Raw genomic sequence first — 6000 nt, forward strand, 5'->3', positions numbered from 1 at the left:
GGATTAATTTTTAAAAAATAAAAAATGTATTCGAAAAAACAATATAGCATCGTAATATTATATGACATATTTTCTTTAAAAGGAAATTATATTAGATAATATTACTACACATATATTTAACTTAGATTATTTGTTTTAAGTATAGAAAGTTCATACAAGACAAAATACTTTGTTAAAAAGCTTTTTTTCTCTTTTATTTTCTCTCATCACCATCATCATTTTACACTACAAAAGTACAAATAATCAGTTAGATAAATTGTAAATGTGATTACAATTTAAATTTAATATAATAAATTATATTTGATTTAAATTTTAAACTCATAGAATGTTATATTTGTTCTTTGAGTTCATATAATTTTTTTATTCTACTATATTTTAAATAACTTGTATTTTTGCAAACTAAAATTGCCACTTAAATTTAAGGGAGATATAAGAGAATATTAGAATATTTATTTTTTAATTAAATTGTTATTAATTGATATTTTATTAATAATAAAATAATAGACATCTATTATTTAATTATTTGAGTTGTATGTTCATCACTTATAAATAACTAATATCTTAAATTATATTAAACAAAACTATTATAGATCATCACAACAATAATATACATCAGCATGTGATATTTACTGAGTTATTATTATAAATCCTATTTGATCCATCATTTCAGTAGTATATAAATTTAAGGAAAAAGTTTGGTAACCAAAATTTTTCAGCCATAATTAGCCAAAACTTTCTATATTTTACTTCATTTATATCACTTAATAACAGTTTTATTTTTTACTCCACTCTCTTATCATTTTACTTATCACCGTTCTTATTAAATCTGCTTATTAATGATATTAATTATAAAATCATATCCTTTTTTATTAGGCACTATTATAATCAATACTTAATATTCCTTTTTATAATTTGATTTTTATATATAAAAATACAATAAAAATTAATAATAATTATATTTAAGAATGGTAATTATAATATCAATTACATTAAATAATTGTAATTCACTTTAATTTTTATTTCCTTTAATTCATTTATTACCATTTCAGAAATTAGAAAACGTGAAAACCTTGTTTAATACCTTTATCATTATTACAAGGATCATGAATTGTAGGTCGTATAGGTTAGAAGTCAACAAACACAATTCTAGTTAATTACAAGCATAATTGGAATAGGTCAAGAAAATTTATAAAAAATCGTTTTTATCATTTTAAATAGTATGATATTTGAAATCGACCTTAACACAGTACTTATGTAAGAAGGAACTGAAGAATAATTTGAACAACAGACGGACTCATTTAATGAAATTGTTGTCAGTCAACTAATTTTCGAAAATATTACATTAACTTTGATGAGGTATGGTAATAAACTGATATAATTTTTTTTGTGTTTTTATGTGCATTTATAATTATACTGTACTAACTAAGTTCATACACATAACATTCATAAGTTCATATACATAACATCTATAATTACATACAACTAACATCTAAAAATTAAATTCATGTTTATTAGATATTACATCCATACACATATCATTTTTTAGTTATTGCATAAGTAACTATCAAGTTACTACAAATGTTTAAATTTTATCATAATTGAATTTAAAAAATGTCAAATTCTTAAATTAATTTATTTAATTGATAAATTTACTCATAACATCCATAAATTTATACACATAATATCCATAATTTCATATTAATAACATCCATAATTTTGTGCACATAATATTCATAATTTCATACTTATGATGTCTATAATTAATAAATTTTTATAATTAATATTACCAAATTTTAAACTATGCGTCTTATTGTATTCTTCAAATTATCTCATGTGCACTAATAAGTCATAATTTTAATTATTAATATTTTTTATTTAATATTCATATGTATGCTTATTTATTGATTTTAATATAACAAGTTAATAATTATTTCTAAAAATTTATTTTTTAATTTTTGTTTATATTTTATATTTTATTTTTTATTTTCTAATAGTCTATATGTAAAATATGAGTTGTATAGTAAAAGTAGTTAAAATTTTTTAATTTAACCTCCATAATTTCTGTCGAGAAATTGCATTTTAATAAGTAATAATGTGATTGAGGGATGTTAGGGATTTGATTTGAGAGAAACTGAAACTAATTTTAGAAAGAACATTAATAACTCTAACCACGCAGAATAAATGTGAATGATAAGGAGAGTGGGTGATAAGGAGATGTATCTCACTTGCTTATCAAGAGAATGAAAATTTTTTCGTAACATTTTTATATTGTAATTACTTTTTGGTTACCTAGCACTACCCTAAATTTAATTTTATGGATGTTTGCTTTAGTACAATATAATGATAAATTTATATGTTTTGATAATTTGATATGATAAAAAATATTAACAAATAAAATGTGATATGTGGATTATATTATCTACTTCAATATTTAATTTTTTATTTAAAAGTATATTATTCATTATTTATACTAAAATTTTCTTATAATTAATTAAAAAAGACAACAACATCCTTTAAACTATTATTTTTAAAAGAACTTATTAAACATGAGGATCAGCCACGCGATTATTGACTTTGAGATTGCCAATAATGAAGAGAAAAACGAAGATGTATAGTTAGGTTCTCCTTTTGACGCCGCCAAAGCCATTCGTTTTTTCTGAGATCTAGTTTTTTTGTTTTTTGCCACCGCTAAATTAAAGCCACAGTGGTTGCATACTAAAAGTTATTAGAAAGTGGAAGAAGATGAAGAGTATTTTTTGTTATGAGACCTTGTTTCTTTGTTTTGTTCTAAATTATTTAAATTTCAGAGTTCAAAATTTTAATTTGATTTTAATTTAATATTTGTTGAATTTAAAAGTATATAATATTTGTAAAGAAAATTATTTAGATAAAAATACTTAAAATATTTTTTTTAAGATATTTTTTAGTAATTCAAATTCAATACATATAATTAATTAAATTATGTTATTTTTGTCAAAATTAAATCAGACAAATTGATTTGGTTGAAAAATCGGTAAATTAAATCTTAAACTGGTCTAAATTAATATTCTTTTTTATAGAAAATAACTACAATAACCCTATTATAGAAAATGACTAAAATACTCTTATTATATATATTCTTTTTTTAATTTTAAAAGTTCTAAATCTTATAACGACACTGAGAGAAGAGAAGGATTAGAATTTAGGGTTATAATAATAATAATAATAATAATAATAATAATAATAATAATAATAATAATAATAATAATAATAATAATAATAATAATAATAATAATAATAATATTTTAGTTATTTTTTATAATAGAAATATTGTAGTTATTTTATATAAAAAATATTAATTTAGATTGGTTCAAAGTATAGTTCATCAATTTTTTGGCCAAATCAATTTGTCTGATCTAATTTTAATAAAAATTATACGGTTTAATTAATTATATGTATTAAATTTTAATTATTAAAAAATATTTTTAAAAAAAGATATTTTAAGTATTTTTATCTGAATAATTTCCATTTATGAAAGATAAAAAAATATGCTTAAATTAAAAAAAATAATTAAAAGAATATGTTTGCCTTTTTTTACTTAATTTTAATATCAGTAATGATATAGTACATTTTTAAATAAAAAAATTAAATACTAACGTAGATAATATAATTTATGTATCTTATTTTTATTGTTTCATATTTTTATTATATGAATACATATACATTTATTATCACACCGAAGTTAACACCAATTTTTTGTTATGTATTTATGTGTGTCATAAAGTAACGATAGATCCAACTCCATGCATGCACCGATATTAGATGGAATAGTTAATTAGTTATTACTTTTGGAAAAGTGGATCGAATCAACTTTGTGAGATTTGAAACTGTGATTACGTATGCGTTATTGAATTAAGCGCACGATGGCAATGTAAGAATATAGCCGAACTCCCATGACATGAATCAAAGACATTATTGCGCTAAAGTTAGGTCGTTGCCCGAAAGCAACGCGTCGTATGGCTCGAGTACGGTGTCGAAGCAAGAGCCGCTGCATCGGTGCCCGGATGTAGTGTTAAATGAGCAAGGGTTCTCGCGTTTTCGTGAACGGACGAGGGTAAATAAGCTAGTTCACAAAGGAAAAGGTAAAGGTCGAAGCGACAGAAGGTTGAGATTTGGGACATGGAACATAGGCACTCTAACAGGAAAGTCTATGGAGGTGGTGGACACCATGACAAGGAGGAAGATTAACATTATGTGCCTACAAGAAACGAAATGGGTTGGTGCAAAGGCTAGGGAGTTGGATACTTCTGGTTTCAAACTTTGGTATACAGGAAAGGTGAAGAATAGGAATGGGGTTGGAATAATTGTGGATAAGCAGTGGAAGAAAGACGTAGTGGATGTCAAGAGGGTGAGAGATCGGATCATCTCTATCAAACTTGTGGTGGAGGGAGGTGCTTTCCATGTGATTAGTGCCTATGCACCGCAAGTGGGTTCGGACGAACAACACAAGATAAGGTTTTGGGAGGATCTAGAGAGTTTGGTTCAAGGCATACCTTTGGGAGATAAGATTTTCTTAGGAGGAGATTTAAATGGCCATGTTGGGAGAGAAGTGACTGGATATGGGAGTATTCACGGAGGCCATGGTTTCGGGGTGATCAATGCCGAGGGTAAAACTATTTTGGACTTTTCCTCAACTTTTGATCTTCTCATCGCAAATACATGTTTTAAAAAGAGAGACGAACATCTTATAACCTATAAGAGTGGCATGACAAGCTCTCAAATCGACTTCTTCTTGTTGAGGAGAGTCGACCGAAAATTTTGCATTAACTGTAAAATTATCCCGGGAGAGAGTTTGACAACACAACATAGGGTGCTCGTCATGGATTTTCGCGTTGAGCAAAAGTTGAGGAAAAGACATCATACGAAGAACCCAAGGACGAGGTGGTGGCGGATGAAAGGGGAGGAACAAAGAAGCTTCCTAAGACGGGTAGGAGAAGAGGCAAAGTGGGATGGGAATGGAAGCGCGGAAGAGATGTGGAGGGAGATGGCAGAAGTTATTAGAAGAACAGCAAAAGAAAGTTTTGGTGAATCTAAAGGAATAGGACCAAGAGACAAGGAGTCCTGGTGGTGGAATGCGAGTATACAAGAAAAGATAAAGATAAAAAGGGAATGCTTTAAAGAGTGGTCTTTATGCCGCAATGCAGATAACTGGGAAAAATATAAGGCGGCTAAGAAAGAGACAAAAGTGGCTGTAAGTAAAGCAAGAACAAGAGCATATGAGGGTCTCTACCAGTCTTTGGGCACGAAAGAAGGAGAAAAAGGTATATATAGAATCGCAAAGAGTCGGGAAAGAAGAACGAGAGATTTGGATCAGGTTAAGTGCATAAAGGATAAGGATGGAGAGGTGTTGGCTCAAGAGGAGAAGATTAATGAAAGGTGGAAGAGCTACTTCTACGAGTTATTTAATGAGGGACAGAAGACTCTTCCGAGCCTTGGTCGATTATGCACAAGGGAAGAAGATCAAAACTTTAACTACTATCGAAGGATTCGAGACTTCGAGGTAAAAGAGGCTCTAAAGCAGATGAAAAATGGCAGGGCAGTAGGACCTGATAATATCCCGATTGAGGTTTGGAAGGGTCTTGGAGGAAAAGGCATCAACTGGTTAACCAAGCTTTTTAATGAGATTTTAAGGTCAAAGAAGATGCCTGATGAGTGGAGAAAGAGCACATTGGTACCTATCTACAAGAATAAGGGGGATATACAAAGTTGCGGAAACTATAGAGGGATTAAGCTTATGAGTCATACTATGAAGTTATGGGAAAGGGTGATAGAACGGAGGTTGAGAAAAGAGACACAAGTAACAGAGAACCAATTTGGATTTATGCCAGGCAGATCTACCACTGAAGCGATATACCTATTAAGAAGGATGATGGAGAGGTATCGTAGTAATAAAAGGGATCTACACATGGTGTTTATTGATCTGGAAAAAGCGTATGATAGGGTACCAAGGGAGGTCTTATG

Source organism: Arachis ipaensis, chromosome B7 (genome assembly GCF_059453495.1).
Source record: "Arachis ipaensis isolate K30076 ecotype BB chromosome B7, ASM5945349v1, whole genome shotgun sequence".
NCBI lineage: Eukaryota > Viridiplantae > Streptophyta > Magnoliopsida > Fabales > Fabaceae > Arachis > Arachis ipaensis.